Here is an 18,116-nt window from a genome sequence, read left to right on the forward strand (position 1 = left end):
CTCTCTTTCTCTCGCTCTCACTCTGTCTCTCTCTCCCCCCTCTCTTTCTATCTCTCTCACTCTGTATGTATCTGTCTCCCCTTTCTCTTTCTATCTCTCTCACTCTGTCTCTTTATCTCTCTCTCTCTCCCACTCTGTCTCTCTCTTTCTCTCTCTCTCTCTCTCTGTCTCCCTCTCTCTGTCTCACTATTTATGTCTCCCCTTTCTTTCTCTCTCTTACTCTGTCTCTATCTCTCTCCCTCTCTCTCTCTCTCACACTGTCTCTCTAACTCTGTCTCTGTCTGTCTCCCTCTATCTCTTTCCCGCTCTCCCCCTGTCTCTTTTGGGTATGCCACGTGTCTCTTCCTCTCTCACTCTATCTACGTTTCTCACGAGTCTTGACTCCTCTATCTCTTCCTCTTTCTTTCTTTCTCTTTCTCTCTCTCCTTATCTATCTATCTATCCATCCATCCATCTATCCATTTTTTCATCCATCTATCTATCTATCTATCTATCTATCTAACTATCTAACTATATAACTATCTATATATATGTATATATCTATCTATCTATCTATCCATCTATCTATCCATCCCTCTATCTATCCGTCCATCTATCTATCCATCTATCTATATCCGTCTTCTCTCCCTTTCGTTCTCAATTAGTGTGGAAAAGGAAGCCGACACTGTATGCCGTGGAGACAAGAACGAAGGGGCTGAGCCTTTACAAGTTAAGGCCCAAAAGTCAAAGCTTTTGGGTAGGCCGTGGATGATCCCTTTAGATTTATTGGTGAACGATCGGACAAGTTAAGTATGCCCCGCCACTCGTCCTCCCAACTTGGAATTATCCTATTGATTCCATGGACCGAATTGAAGAGTAACTCACTCGCTGCAAACTGCCCACTAATTTAATTGATTTCTATGTCATAGGTCTGTGGCTCTGTGCCTACCTTATCTTCCTCTTTCTCTCTCTCTCTCTCTCTCCCTCTGTCTGTCTCTCTCTTTCTCTCTCTCTCTCTCTCCCTCTGTCTGTCTGTCTCTCATTCTCTCTCTCTATCTCTCCCTCTGTCTGTCTGTCTCTCATTCTCTCTCTCTATCTCTCCCTCTGTCTCTCTGTCTGTCTGTATCTCTCTCTATCTCTTCCTTTCTCTCCCTCTATCTGTAATCTGTCTGTCTACCTTTCTCTCTCCCTCTCACCCCTCTTTTTCTCTCTCTCTCTATCTCCCTCTCCTCCCCTCTTCTTCTCTCTATCTCTACCCTCTTCCTTTCTCTCTCTCATTCGCTCTCTCTCTCCCGCCCTCTGTCTGTCAGTCTCTCTCTTTCTCTCCATCTGTCTGTCTGTCTAACTCTCTCTCTCTATATATCGCCCCCTCTTTTTCTCTCTCTCTATTTCTTTCCTTCTCCCCCTCTTCTTCTCTCTCTCTCACCCTCTTCCTCTCTCTCTCCATCTTCCACTCTCTGTCTCCCTCTTTCATTCTCTCTCTCTCCGACTCTGTCTCCGTCTGGCTCTGTCTGTCTGTCTCTCACTCTCTCCCTCTGTCTGTCTGTCTATCTGTTTGTCTACCTCTCTCTCTCTCCCCTTCTCGCCCCTCTTTTTCTCTCCGTCCATCTCTTCCTCTCTTCTTCTTCTCTCTCTCTCTCGCTTCCTTTCTCTAGCTGTCTTCCTCTCTCTCCCTCTTCCTTTCTCTCTCTGCCTCTTCCTCACTCCCTCCGCCTCTCTCTCTCTCTCTCCCTCTCTCTCTCTCTCTCTCTCTCTCCGTAAGTATTTTATAGTAACTTAACCTACTAAGGTCCACGTTTATAGTAACTTAATCTATGAAGATATCCATGTCTGCAGTAACTGGGGACTCAACGATACTCTAACATTCTAGAGTCACAGCTCCCACAAAAGAAGTCAAGGAGGACCTTTTGTGTAAGTACACAAAGAGAATAGACCTGTCAATAGCTACAATAATTTAAGTGTGAAAATATAGGATATTGACTCCGGCAGTTACAGTAATCTCTGATTCACTCAGGACCCTCTTTTAAAAGCAGGAGAGCTCAACGAAACACATCCAGGAGAACACATCCAGGAGTACACTCCTCTGTTATCTCCATTTCTTAAAATTTCATCTAATTATCTCAAGTTTTCCAACATTTCCAACATTACAGTCCAGGATTTCTTTCAAATGTCTTTTCAAACACTTACAACGTCTCCGTGTCCGACCAATAATAGGGAATTTCAGGACATTAACCATATCCATTTTGACTTGGCTTTTGGAAGCTTTCTGATTTTATTAACTAGGCTATGGATGTCCCGGGGCCCTGGTGTGGACTCTCTACATTCCTAACTGTCACTTGAATTCTTTATACACACCACATATAAACGGCGTTCAATGTAGATTTAAAATTTTGGGAGAATCATTGCCTTTGACATAGAGAATGTATATTGCAATTAATCCATAAATCATAATAATTAATACTTAAGTATAAAGTCTTTTGATGCATTTTTATGATATACTTAATGTGTAATTCATATGCCACATGGTGAATTTGGATGCAAGTTTTGTGGCTAGTGTATAATAAAATATAATGTTTATAAACTGATAGCACACTAATTGTTATGTTATTATCATTAATATGATAATTATTGATTTGTGTTATCAGCCTTAAAATGGTTAATTGTCTTTGGCTCACTATTGTGATTTTACTTAATTCTTTTAGATGCTTTTAAGGAATTTTCCTACATCATGTTCATAAATAAAATATTTTTTCTACGGCAATTTAAATATATTTCTTAAGAATCAAAATATATTTCCTATTATTATTTAATGTATTTTGTGACATTTTATGGGTCTCAAAAAGTTTTTTCCCACAATGCTAATCGGTAACAGGAATCAAGAAGAGAGAATGGTTCAATTTCAAATTACAATAGATGTGGATCCATAAGAAGTTTTGGGAAGACATTTGAGGGTAGCTTTCTATGTATATCCTTTATCAATACATATCATTTGATCTATAAGAAAACCCTTCTATCAATGTTAAATCATCTTGTAATTTATTGTACTTTAGTTGGTCGATGAAACAAAGTGATTTCAAGATCCATCAAAGTTTCGTGGTGTTCATCATCAAATGAAGTCAAAAAGGTTAAGAGAAGTGTAGGGACTCTCCCATTGTCATAATCACCTGGATCATGGAAAATTATAAGGATTTATGATGAGTCTTCTTGTGATGATTTCATCATCTTCTTCTCAACATCATCCACCTAATCACATCCTTCCATTTGATGGATATTATGCGATCGTCAAGCCAATCACACTACCATGTTTATTTAAGTTCATTGAATAAAATATTTAGGTTCGTCATTATTCTGTGTGATGTTTATAATGAAGTCCATAAATACGTGCAATGACTTAGTGAATTATGATGAGATCATTACACAGTGATCACTAGTCTTTAAACATGTATTCCAAATATTCCTATTCGATGGATCGTTGAGATAGATATCAAATTATCTGGATAGAATAGCATTAGCTGATCCTTTGGCTATTAGTGTGGTGACACTAAGGACAGATAGTGGGTGCTCTTTGGAGAAAGAGTTCACTGAATTGATCCGTTCAAATCTTGAATGGTAATATACCTAAACATCAATCAGGTTGATTCAAGTCACGGTTGTATAAGTGATCCACTGACCTAAGATACCAAGGACATCTCGTGATTGGAGGATTACATTTTGACTATGACTTATGGGCCTCTAGTCATGGGATTCAAACAAGTTATAGATCAGACGTAGTAAGAAGCTTACGAAGATGATTGAGTGGTCAAGACGGGATCATCCACCCTCGGTATAAGAGGAGATTGACTCAAGGAAGATGATGCAGAAAAGTGTTCTCCAATGATCCTTGTTACGCATCAGTACTAATCGAATGACGGATTAGGGTTTGACGATAAACCATACCCAACGTCATTTGAGAATCTCGCGCCGATGATGGACTATACATATACGGTAACTGATGAAGGTAAATGTTCCATGAGAGATTTTAAGACTACTCAGTATCTTCTGGAGCACGAGTTGTATCTTGGCACTCCACGGGCTGGAAACTTAACCTATCGATTGGGTTGAAGGGATCCTTATTTAATTAATATATATGTTGATATAGTTAATTAATAAGGTTGGTAAATAAATATTATAGGGCCATTAAAGTTATTAACTAGAATGATACATAGGCCTAGAGGGTCACACACACAAGGTCATAAGGGCATTGATGGATATATTTTACTTTGTAGGGTTTTTGAGAAAAACCTTAAGTGAAATATAAAGAGGGAAAGGGGTCTCATTTTAAGCACCCATGCAAGCCTGATTTGAAAGGCCTCCCTTTCTCCACTCTCTTCTCCACTCATCCAAGGAAGAGTGTCTTCATGGTGAGGAGATCTTCAAAATTTTTAAGAAGAGTTGAAGAAGAAGACATGGAGATCCAAGCGTTGAGTGATTGCGTGGACTTCTAGAGGCCGGATACGTGAACAGCTTCAGAATGATCTCAGAGTGGCAAAATCAAGGGTGGAATGAGTTCCCCACATGGTACATTCAATGTTTGATTTTAAAGATCGATTGTGAAACGATCGACATGCTTCGGCATCCATGGAAATGTGTTTTCCATGAACGAACCAAGGCACAGAACCCAACACCATTCATGTCTACCCATCTAGATCCACCTCAGCCATCATATCCATACTAGTTGTTCATCTATATTTCACCCATCATTGTCATTCACCACAATAGCTTATTTGATTCATTTATATACATCAGCTATTTCATATAAATATCTCTAATTATCAGCCTCTTCATCTTATCACGCTCTTAGTTTATAAATACTTCTTCTCATCCCCTAATCACGAGATAAGAGTTGTTCAAAATCATAATTTACATTCCTTGCAGAGACAACCTTTGCTCATGAATAACAAGTCAAATTTTGTTATGACTCAAAGATTTATAGAATTTTATGATTAACTCAATTCAATTACAACAAAATACCTAAAATTGTATTTTATCACTGACTATCAAAGGACATCATCAATTGTAACCATCAATTCTAACTAAAATAGCTTTAAGGTGAGAGTCTAGTCTAACGCTTGTAGGAACCCAATTGGCCAAGCGATAATGCAATCTATTATGTCAACCTTTTGAGTCAATTCATCAAGTGTAGACCAAATGATATATCTGAGGTCATATGTGGCCTACATAATTTGCCTTTTTCATTTTGAGAAATACTATGACAAAGAGTAGTCATCGTAGTACATAAAGGTTTACTAGAACTTTTATCAAAGTTTTGAACCAACCTGCTATGTTACACCTTGTAGATTGTTAATTAACATGGTTTTCATCTGTTTTTTTCCTAATGATAAATATTATGAAACAATGATGAGCTTGCACTCCCAGGTGCATCATGAGCTTTTCCTTAGTCATTTTCGTTGAAGTCTAGGACTAGACCTACCTTCTCTGATGGGGATGGTTATAAGGTATCATGCACTCATAGATTGTTTGATAGTGCCTTGAATTATCTTTAATTGGCTTTCCAATAAGTTAGGAAATGGGCATAATCTTGATCAATTTCATAACCCATTACATTTACTTTCTTGATATGGAGTTTATCAACCAAGATTTTTCAAATCAAATATCTGATGGAAATATATGTGGCCGATAAGCTAATCACACGTTCAACATCTTGTCCATTGTTCATTATATCACTTATTTATTATAGTGGACAAGCGATGGTTATAATGAAGCCTATGAATACATAATCTGACTTCGCGAATGATAATGAGGTCATTTTACATAGATTGTTAGTCTTTAAGCACATGTTCTGAATATTCCTATTTGAAGGATATTCAAGAAGGACATCTAGATATCCCAATAGAGTAACATTATCTAGTCTCACTTATACAATGAGTATGGTCATTTTCGTAGCCATTAGTGTGGAAACACTTAGGATAGATAGTGGGTGCTCTATAGAGAAAAAACTATGAAATTATAAATAGTCTTACTTTGGGTTTATTAAGAAGTTCAGAAATATTATTGAGTTGTCAAGATGGGACTTTCCACAATGAAGTCCTCGGCCAAGGAAATAGAATTTGGGAGAGGACATCTCCGATGATTTTTGAATGCATATATACTAAGTCGGATGACCAATGAGGGCTTGAAAATTGACTATAACCTTACTTTTCCTTGAGAGACAAGTGGATGAGGGACTATACTTACATGATGATCGATGATGTTGTGGTTCCATATGAGTGGGTCGATACACAATCATTTGCATCTTCTGGAACAGGAGTCGCAGCTTGGCACCCCACGGGTTGGAGACTTAACCAATCTATTGGGTTGAAACAATTTGTCATTAATTGATTTATATTGATCATATAGATAATTAATTTGGAGTGACAATAAATGTTATTAGGAAACTATAGTCATTAAGTAGACTAATACATGGGCCTAGAGGATCACACGCAAATGGTCTTTTGGGCACTAGAAGATATACTAAGAGTTTCGGAGTTATTATGAAAAAACCTCAGAATTTATATAGGAGAAGGCCCTGGACCAAATTCACCAGGCTACAATTTTTTAGGGCTTTCCACTTCTTCTCTTATTTTTCCATGGCTCGTCTTCATTCCCAATGCGATCAGACCTGCATAATGACGATGATAGAGAATGAAGAAACCTCAACACATCTCACTCGATGACCCAAGAAATCATAGATACAATTTGTGCATATATGCTTTATCATTAATTTTTTTGATGCTATTTGGATCTTGTTATCAGTCTTCTATTGTAAGAACCCACTTTGTTTCATCCATATCAAGATCATAAAAGCCAACAAGGTTCTATCCAAATTTCCTTCTTGTAGCATTAAAAACACCTATATACTTCATGATTTAAAAGTATAGGTAAGTGATAACTTAAAATCCAAAATGATTAAGTTCAACTTAAATGCAATTATCACCTTTTTCCATTTAAGACACCCAAATCCTAACATAATATATAATGAGGTGTGAATATGTACTAACACTAGTATTGGATTTAAATTAAGCATATTAATCTATATCCTCGACATGAATAAAGACATGCAACATGGAATTTGAGAAAGTTTGATTTAAAATATAGTCTTAAATGCATGTTTTATGGTGGATAATCATATGTCTATCACATCAGCATGTTGAAATATTTCTAGCCCCAAAAAATGCCTGTATAATTTCCTTATTAGTTTTAGTTTCATGAGTCATACAAATGATGACTTCTAGGTATGAATCAAAACTCAAGCTATTAACATAAGTGATAAAATGCAGACACTTTTAGCACTCGTATGTTAGTGTTGGGTTCTAGTGTAAATCAAAACACAATCATTATAGAATAAAACACGATATTCAGATCTCCGTGAGCATGACAAAAATGCAATTTATTTGGTTCCTCCACTAAGTCGTCATGAGTGACCACGTATATGTCATCAGTCATCTATATTGTTCTTCTAGAAAGACTTAGGGTATCCCAACTCTCTCATAGAACCTTTTCATTGATCAATTACCATTCAGATGTAATATATCTTGCATATTACACTTCTATGAATAAAATAATAACAATATCATGCTACTTCTCCAGATACTTTCATTTATTTATGTGATTTTTTTTCATTCAAATCATCATAAATGCATGTTATAAAAGATTAAATGATTTACTGAAATTTTGGGATCAAATTATGATTTTTATAGATTTTATGGTATTTTACATATTCAAAAGGGTTTATTATATTTGAGAATGATATTCTGATTTTTGTGGGTATTCTCTTTTATGAAATATTTAGAACTTAATTCATAAAAAAGAATTTTAAATATATATATTAAAATATAAACTATTACTCATTTAAATGTTTCTTGAAATTAATTTATTTATTTATCCACTCCTAGAATTGCTTGGTACCATAGCAATTCCCCACATAAATCAAAGAAGAGAGAAAATCAGATGGCTTAGATTTCTTCAAATTCCAAAAATGATATATAAGGTTCTATCGGAATTTTTGGACTGAAATTTTGAGGGTAGTTCCATATTTGTCGCTATCCATCCACTATTTTGATATATAAATATAGCACATGATCCTTCTCAAAAAGCCACTCTTAGAATGATTTATTCATTCAAGAACAAATTTCGTTCGTTCTTGCATTCTAAGATCAAAGAAAAGAAGGGGTACCTTTAAGATCAAGACTCGTGAGGGAAAACCACCTCTCAGCTCATTGGGCACATGCCAAGGAGGTTAGTGTGATCTTCATAATTTTCTTACTTATGTCTTCATCCTTTTCACCACATACCTAGTTATAAGCCCCCAAAGTAGGCAACATTGATGCACAGAGAATTGTGTGCTAACTATTGAGGACATGCCCGATACATGGACTCAAAATTGGGGATCAAGCTTGTAAGCATGTACATCGTGATATCATGGGTGGAGACACCTGTACCTGATCTTTAAAGTCAACTGCCATTAGGTGCTCGTGCTCCTTGGCATTGAAGCATGATGGATCAGGCCACCGAGGACGTGCAGATTGTCTTCGCAGGCGAATTGTGAAAGACATTGCACTTGGAGACCAAGGCATTGCTACAAAGAGTGCTGAGATGGCTGGGGGGCGTAGGGCGCCCCTACGAGTAGTGCTGGGCACGCAGCACCAAGGATTGGGGTGCAGAGTATGGGGTCGCCCCTGCGAACAAAGCAAGGGGGTGTCAGCACGGGTGCTGAAGGTGCATGGAGCGTCAATTTGGGACGCATTGGGGGTTATGCAAGGAGGCATGACCCGTGGGTGCATTGTGCATAGCCGGGGCACATTTGTAGAGGCAGTTCTGCTAGGCACGCCTGCAAGGCTGCAGGTCTTCCCCACTGTTATGGCTACAATCTTTGATGTTATCTTGTTCCTAATAATACAATGACCCCTTTGATATTAAGGGCCTAGTCCTACCCTCTCTCCTTAACCTCCATGTAATCTAAAGGCTGATCAGTATTTCTTCCCAAGCATTGAGGCCAGTACACATTTGGTTTGAGCATTGTACTTAGCTCCAAATATGATCGCGTGACACTAGGTTATAGTCATCAATATCCTAGGTTTTTGCCATCACACCTTCAACTTCCACCTCCATTGTATATGGGTGTGTATCTGCTTCCATCTCCCTCTCCTCTAGTGACAGTAAAATCATTATCTCTCAACCCCACATCATTGCTTGCTAATGCTTATCCGCCACTATCACCATCACAATGAAATGTTATTCAATTCAGCTGTTTTACTCCACTCAAATCCACCAGTATATCCCTCACCGGCACTTCCTAAGTGGATGACAAAGTATCTTAATTTGATTTAATTAGTATAAATTTCCGTGAGGATTCCCAATATTAGTTATAATTATTTTTAAACAGGTTAACTGATGGCACACACCACCGTGACCCGTCGAAGGAGTCATCCGAGGCACCGCTGCCATCGTCGACAGCCCGGGTTAATCAAGCTTGTTTTATCGTATGCCGGTTTCCCTCATCTTCATTAGTCGCATTTCGTGTTTTTCGTCGTCATGTGAGAGGTGGTCCTTAGTCATTTTGGACTCCCCTCCCTTGTTCCCTCTTTCTCTTTTTATGTTTTGTTTTTCCCCTTTATGTTTGTAATGGGGGCCCATTATATAAGGGCCCCCTCTAAATGGACCCAAGTTCTCTCCCCCCCCCCCCTTGTTGTCCTCCTCGAGCCCAATTAACCTCCCCTTATAAAGGAGAAAAACAGACCTGTTTTCCTAAATTTGGGTTGAATTTTTGATAAGGAAGAAGGTCTCACCCCTTCGACAGAAAGAGCGAAGGGGGCGAAGGAAGAAGAAGAATGGAATCTGGTCGAAGGGAAACAATTGCCAAGAAGGTTCTATGCGGGAAGGGGTAAACCTCCTCTAGATCGGTCATGGAAATCTCCCCTTCCCTCACGCCCTTCAGGCATCGTCTTTGACCCCCTGGCGTCCACCAAAATTGGTCGGTATCCTCAAGTGTCCATTGCTCCATAGACCACCGGAATATCCGAGGATTCAGCCAAGACGATTGATCGACGACGAGTAGAGTGATTTGGGAGAGATCCCACCAAAACTGGCAGTCGATCCCATCCCTCTCACAGGAGGTAGTCACTGTTGACACCTCCTACCCGTCGCTTGATGCTTCTTCGCTGACAGGAGATAGACAGTCAACGTCAACGCGGGTTTGAGCCAGTAATTTGGGCTTATTCCCACACGTATATCCCGCTCCATCAGCGGGCTGAGGCGAGATGCTGCAGAAGGACAGGTCGGAGGATCATTGCCCCTCCTTTTTTTATTCTGATCGGGCGATGGGCGGCCCAGATCTTGACTGCCTACGAGACAGAGGAAGTGATCACCCAGGTCTCCTTTCTCTACTGTCTTCTTTGGCCACGTGGGAACGGATTGATCCGCGCCCATTAGGCGGGTGCACTCCATTGCGGACCTCTGCGCCACCACAGAATGACCCCGACCGGCATTGGTGATGGGTGTCCCCCCTGGCAATAGCAGCAAAATCAATCCACTACGGTGGACTAAAGCGATCCCTCAGCCGATGATCGAACGTCCCAGCTGTTGAAACTGCAGAACCCCACTGACAAGGCTCACCTTTGATCGAGGCACGTCTCAACGCTGTTTGGGAATCTCTCTCTTGTCTGTTGAATACTCTCTCTCGTGCCATCATCAGTCAAAGTTTGTCGGCCGTTGGTTTCAACACCACCAATCGGTGCCGACGCAACCGTCTCTCTCGCCGTTGCTCCCTTCCCCTCCAACTGCTCCTATGTCCATTCACCAGTTGAGCCGCCGATGCTCTCCGGCTCCCCTCCATCGCACCCGCTCCGGCTGCCGTAACGACGAACAACCAGCACGATGAGCCGCCCGAGGATGAGGTATGTCCTCCCTTTGCCGCTTGTTAGTTTACCTTTTGCAGTGTACTTTTGTCTTGCCTCCACCGCGCTCGGGCTTGGTAGGTGAGAGAGGACAGAATTTAGAGAAAACTACAAATGCAAGTGAGCGAATTACCGGTATGGACAAGTTTGTCTGTTACGTGCAAGCCCTACGGATTGATTCCGTTCGGCCATAGGCATCTTCATCCCTCCGACGAGGTTCGAGAGGCCACCGTCGCCTTCACCCGGCGACCCCTTTGGAGCACGGAGCTTGGCATCTCCCTCGAGTGGGAGCCTGCACGTAATACATATAGGACGCATTCATCATGCATCGTAGTTACATATACCCGTTAGGGTTATTCCATCCGTCGGACGACGACATCGTCGACGTCCGACACCACCTTCTCGGTATCTAAGTATCGTCTTCTGTACCGACCGGATGACGTCCTTGACGACGTGCGGAATCATTAACTAAGAATGATATTTTAATCGTTTTATTGAATATATTTAATAATTTAAAATATGTAGACATCCAAAATCATAGGAAATCACTTTATAAATACTAATGCAAAACTCAGAAGGTCTCAAGTTACGTAATTGACCCTAATTTTAGTTCATCAAGTGACATCGTTGCCGAGGAACATGTGTTATTTAATTTATGAATTCTAATTTCATTTTTTTGTCTTGTAGAAAAACTTCAAAAGAGGACTTCAAAGGTATACCTACTCACAAAACCCTTTCATTATTTTTTTACAATAGAATGAGTTCACATTTAATTGAAATATAGTTAGACTTAGAAGTGATTGATCAATATTAATTTTCTTATTATGTATTGAATTTCTCATCAAAACTTTTGAGAAACTTTATTCAATTAATTCAATCAATGAATAATGTAAATGAGTTATATTTCTTTAGGTTGATTTATATGCATTATGCACTTATTGTACTAAAAATTTGGCCTAGGGAAATGTGATCAGACATTAATTGGGTTTAAATGTCATTTAAGGCTTCTGATTTATGATGTGATAACTATAATTTTACTTATCATCATAGGGTGAGTAAATGTTGAATCTAGAGGGATCAAATATTGAATAGGTGAAGCAAAGTTTTAATTTTTTTTGGCCTTTAAAGTATTTTTTTTCAGGAACTTAGTATAAATTAATAGAATCAAATTTATTTTATAATGAATTAAAAATAATTATAAAATAAATTTAAACCAGTAAAAGATATTAACATAATTTATCATATAATTTAAAGAGTTTTTAAATATTTTTTTCTAGAAAGAATATAGAATTTAATTTGAAATATTTACCTTTTATGACATTTCAAGAGTGCTTGGTGAAGGTTGATGGAGGTGATGGAGATGGACGAATGAAATACTGTTGCTGAATGTGATGGAGATGGGGTCAGATACATTCTGATGAGTGGCAGAATGGGAGCAAGTGATCAGGATTTAAGGTCATTGAAAGTGACAGATATGAGGCCTACATGCATTAAAAGTATGGTGGAGGTGTGCATGATAGTGAAAATTCAGGCTATCCATGACAATAACCTTGGAAAAATAATCAAGATGTGAGACGGAAAAAGATGAAGTTCACACTAACCTTGTCTTCATGTGCCTAAATGACGGAGTGGTGTTATCTTCACGAGTCTCAATATGAATGTCATCCATTCAATCCTCATCCATAGAATGCAAGAACGGACGCAAATGAGTTTTTTAATCAGCAAATCATTATGCTAATCATAATTAGGAACAAAATATAAGAATGCCTTTTTCAAAATGATTGGGGCACTATTTTTAAATGTGAGATGTAAATTGATATACATGGTAAAGATGAAACTACCCTCAACTTTTCAGCCTTAAACTCTACAAAAATTGATAGATATCATCGTTTGAATTCAGACCAATCTGTGCCATCATATTTTGTCTCTCCACTAATCTGTGAGGCATATTGCCACCATGGCAAGAAATTCTACGAGTGAAAAAGTCTATAATATTTTTAAAAATTCAAATGGATTGCATCAATGGCTTAGTGGTGGCCTGGAGGAGTTTAATGGCCTACCAAGAGATTCCCAATAGGTTTAAGGAGAAAGTCTTCTGAGTTGACTAGTTAAGTTAGCTCAATATGAGTCAACTCATGTTAGTAATGTGGGGTATGTTTTGAGCTTCCAAAGGACCACATTGGTTATTAGCTATTACCAACACAAAACATATAGCACAAATAATTCGAATTGGGATGTTGTATTGTTTTCATTACATGAATGTCCCATCCGCTTCATTTATCTCATGATGGCCGACCCTTCTTTGTGAAAATAATATCAAATAACAATTGACAAGTTAGGTTATTTATATGTAAACCTGGTTGGATTTGTGTAACATATTGCAGGAAATTTTAGTTATGGTTTGCAAGAACTACCCTATGACTTTAGTTTCAAGGTAGACCATCAGAATATAATGTTCACAAGAAGTTTACTTCCACTATGATTATTTCATATTGCATTGAAACCATCAAATTATGTTAATAGTATGTGCTCTTATATTTGGTTTTTGCGACTTCTTTTTTGGTTTCTCCTCGCACTATTTACGATTTAAAGTTATAATGATAATTTTAATTTACTTCCTTATGTTTTTTTTTTGTTTTTTTTTTTTGAGACTATACCCAGTTTACTCCTAAATCATTTACTGTGAAGAGTCAAGGAGATTTCTCAGGTCCAGAGTACCACTATAGGGACCACTCCCAACCGTGCGATTTGGATGCTCACACTCGATGGAACCTTCTCCTGTAGATCTTCTTGAGAGCATTTCCGCGAGAATTTCCCCCACCAGCACTAGGGTCACCGCATCTGGCATCCGGCGATCCTCACACGTGTCTCCTTTTTCCTTTAGAGACTCTTACATCGTGGCCTTCCGACTGATGATCGAGTGATCCATATAGGTCACTCCCTCAGCTCGCGTTGTCACTGCTGCCCTGCATCACCACAGGTTGAGACTATCGAACGTCTTTTCTTCCATATTGAGACATCCCTAGACTGTTGGCCTTACCATCCCATCCCTTTGACCCCGTTTGAGTGTTTTAGCAAGATGTTTATTTCGCTAACACACTCTAAATGGAGCCCCATCCTACACATCACCATAGCAAACTTAGTATGAGAGATATAGAAAGGGCAAAATTCTTCTCTTTATGTAGGGACTCCCATGTGCGCCGCAGATATCACGCGTCGGGTCAAGCTCTGGGTACAGCGCACCCACCATCTCATCTTGCCTCGCGATCGCATCTAAGCCCTCATGTGTGGCTTCCTTCGCTCTTGGGGCATTTCATTGACCCTTGCCCCTGTCTGCATTCAGCTATAGGTCGTCCCTAGGCTTCCACCGCCAATCGGCATCCTCAAACTAAATGTTCATGGTGTGGCCAAAGGGAACCCGTGGCCAACAGGGGGAGGTGGTATCCTCTGTGATCATACAGGGAGTATTCTCTTTGCTTTTTTCTCTTTCTATGGCATACAAACTAATACAATAGCTGAGGCTATGGCGATACGTGATGGTTTACTCCTCTACGAGGAACGAAACCTTCTCCACGTCGTCGTAGAATCAGACTCACAGATGTTGGTTGACATGCTCCGTGTAGGTACATGCACCAACTGACGCCTACATCGCAAATGGTGGGACATCATGCAATGCGGCCCTCGCACAACTAGTATACATCACTAGCTACGAGAAGGCAATCAGACAGCAGATGCAATGGCCAACCATGCGGTACACACATGACACCCCTCCTCTCTTTTTCTTTCTTGGCAGGCCCTCCCTCCCTCAGCTCGAGGATGCTATCGCGTGGAATGCCTCGACTTGTCGGCTCTCCGTACGCGTCGCATACTACCGAAGGAGGGCCCGCGAGAGTGGCAGATTGCATGGAACACTCGAGGTGGGCACGCCCAACCTCTCGCCTGATCGGACGACTTCCGACATTCCTACGACCGAGTAGACTTCGCACACTTCCACCATTGTAGCTGCTTCGCAACCACCGCACACTTCGCCCCCACTTTCACTCGGAGGGAGCAAGAACGGGTGAGATGTCGGCACGCGCAAACTTCTCCAAGCTCCTGCTTGGTATCATTTATGTATCTTTTCCTTTCCTGCACATTGGCGTAGAGGAGTGGGATTCGAGTGTGATTGGGATATTTATGCTCGCTCCACGCCTATAAACAATGATAAACACTCCACTTTATATATAAAATCCCCCTGGGTGCCATCCAAGGCATGGCTGGATCGGACTACGGGCACAACCAGAGGGTTGGCCGTACCCGACACCGTGTTTTTTGCTAAAAAAAGGAGGAGATTTCTCATATTTTCTTAGAAATATATTAAAATAGAGGGCTTAGTCAACTAAATGGTACATTTTGGATGAAAATGGGAGAAAAATTGAAGTCCACAAAATAGTGTGGAATTGAGAAAGAGGTCTACTACAAAAGAAGCCTTTTTTTGGACTCCATTTAAGACCTTGTTAGAGCTGAATCAGATAAAGACAACAATAGTGGAACTGACCCAAAATTCATATTTGGACAATCTGTCTCCAAATATGGAAAAGGAGGGACATGGTTACAGGCTGGGTATCAAATAATTTTAGCCCTCCAAAACCGTAGAAATATATCAGAGTTTTAAGGATGATTGGGTACATTTCTTTAATATATTTACTTCTCTCTATCAAGTGACAAAGTTTTTTGTGTGGATTATTATGTTTTTATTTGAATTTCTACAACATGTTCCATACATAAGAATTCCACTAGAACCCCTTGTAAAGATGCATCGATGGCCACATCCATATGATGTAACACGATGACCAGGATTGAACGGCTTGTGCTACGCCACTGGCGAACGACGTGAAATGCGATGTGACAAGGTGAAATGATACAGACGATTGAGATAAATCAAAGAGAAGTACACGAGAATCAGGGTGATCCAAGGCATAACCCATGTGACGATACGGGGAGAATCGTGACACGGTCAAGCTCCCAATGTCCCGTATGATCAGCTTATGGGCTGACAGAACAGGGGACAATCTTCGTCCAAGAACCTCCGCACCGATGACGTGAACTAGCAATTCTGGCACCGTCAAAGAATATAACTACTACGATTATGAAGGCTAGTCCTAAACACAAATAGATTCACTCAAGGCAGTGGAACAATCAGAGATCAGCACTAACAAAGATAATAATACTGCAAAAGATGGGACACAAAATGACGTAACTTGTGGATAGTGTTCATGCTGTAGTGGCGAATGGTGGTCGAACTGGACTTGATGAAAAAAAATAGGCATAGTAGACTCTGGGTGCGGGGCAAAAAGTGGATAGCCTGGTAGGTTGACCGACGTTGGTAGCTGGAAGTTGAATATTCCCGCATTGTATGTAGAACATTGATTGTAGAGTGGCACGATAGGAGCGATTGGAAGATGCATAGAAGATTGCATAGAGAAACTACAGACAGGCGGCACGCCTGACGTCATGGACGCAAAAGGACCATGCAATAAGGCAAGCCACGGTCGTTCGTGCTCTGACTGCGTAACCAATAACCTTTGTATCATGCGTTGGGAGGATCACACCCCTCTGTTAACATGACGGGCATTCATACCTGGAGTTACAACACTCGTGGAGAGGCATAGCAGAAGAGGGAGAAATTAGATCAGTCAAGGGATTGGCAGGAGTCTGATGGGTTCGCACGACAAGGACGTAATCAACTTTCCAAGCCCATACTGGTTGAATCACCAAAAAGCATTCCATGGATCGTTGAATGAATGGACACACAAAGGTTGACGAACACATACCAAACAGACCAGTTTGTGAAACTACTCAGCCAAGACGGAGACGATCTTCCTTCTCTCTTATCAGAATAGTGGCACGAGGGTGATTTTTTTCGAGTGCACTATTGATTGGCAATTGATCTCCTTCTTCCTAGCGTGGACGTTGAAAAATATGGGGCAACCCTTGAGTTACACCATCCTACCGCTTCAAAATAAATGATCGGCTTTCAAAAATTCCTTCCAAAAAGCTGCTTCTGGCAATGGGAAGGAGAAGGGCACGACGAAGTCTACCCCCATTGATCGGGTTGATCTTCTTAACACTGTGAGATGAACGATTCCCACTGACAGGTTATAATGAACCCTAACAACGCTCACACAAATAACATGAAAGAAAAATGAGGATTCTTTTCTTCCAAAAATGACAAGAAGTTTTCTTTCAACACCAATAATTAAAACCTGTCCCACGTTCGCCCATGCCTCTCCTCTTATAGTAGAAAGGGGGTAGTTATGGGCGCCCTAGTGAACCCCTTTTAAGGGGGAAGCTTATTGGGCTTCCCCCGTAAAAGGGTCCTTTAGGAGGGGGAAAGAAGCCAAGCATGGACTGCCCCCCTAAAGGTACAAACTAAATCAAATAAACAGACACATACCGGCGAGGCTCGTACACACACAGGAGGGGGCCTCCGTAGAGTCAAAGACGATGATGAAAGACTAAAAGGATGCAAAGATAGGGCTCGTACATGAGGAATGTGCCATCATAAAACCACAAAGAGACAACACGTAACAAGATGTTGCGAGTGCGGCTTCTCAAACCTGGTAGCAGAAATTCAGGTTCTTCACATTGGCTTGGGCTTTGTGAAGTGGCTGGTGATGAGTCTGGATGCGCTTGACTAAATGGTCCTCCGTCACCATAACATACAGCACAATGCCCATACAAAAATGTAGAGATAAGGCGCATCTTACACCATGGGTAGAAATGCTTATGCTTGTTGGGGCTTGCAGCACACGCGAACTTGCAGGCACCACTGCTTCAAGTGTGTCCACGCGTCAAGCATTCCACGTGGCCGTGGGCCATGACCCCTAGTGCACTAGATAGTGATACCATCTGCCTCAATGTCTACCTATAGTACCATCATGCTTAGGGTAGCCTTGACACTCCATGTGCCTCCAACATCGACGTTGACACCTCTTCTACTTTGCTCCATGTGCCCAAGCCTCGAAGCTTGCACGCTACAACTCCAGCCATACGAAGGCATGTGCCCTGCATATGTCTTGGCACTCTACGCACCATGGCTAAATATGTTGCAGCGTTCACATGACTTTGCCCTTGGTGGCATACAACCCCTCCCCCTAGAGTACCCCCAAATTGTAGTGTTGGCATCAACTGCCTGCATAGACGGCCTATTCCTGATCTGTTACA

The sequence above is a fragment of the Wolffia australiana genome, chromosome 13 (assembly GCF_029677425.1).
Source record: "Wolffia australiana isolate 7733 chromosome 13, ASM2967742v1".
NCBI lineage: Eukaryota > Viridiplantae > Streptophyta > Magnoliopsida > Alismatales > Araceae > Wolffia > Wolffia australiana.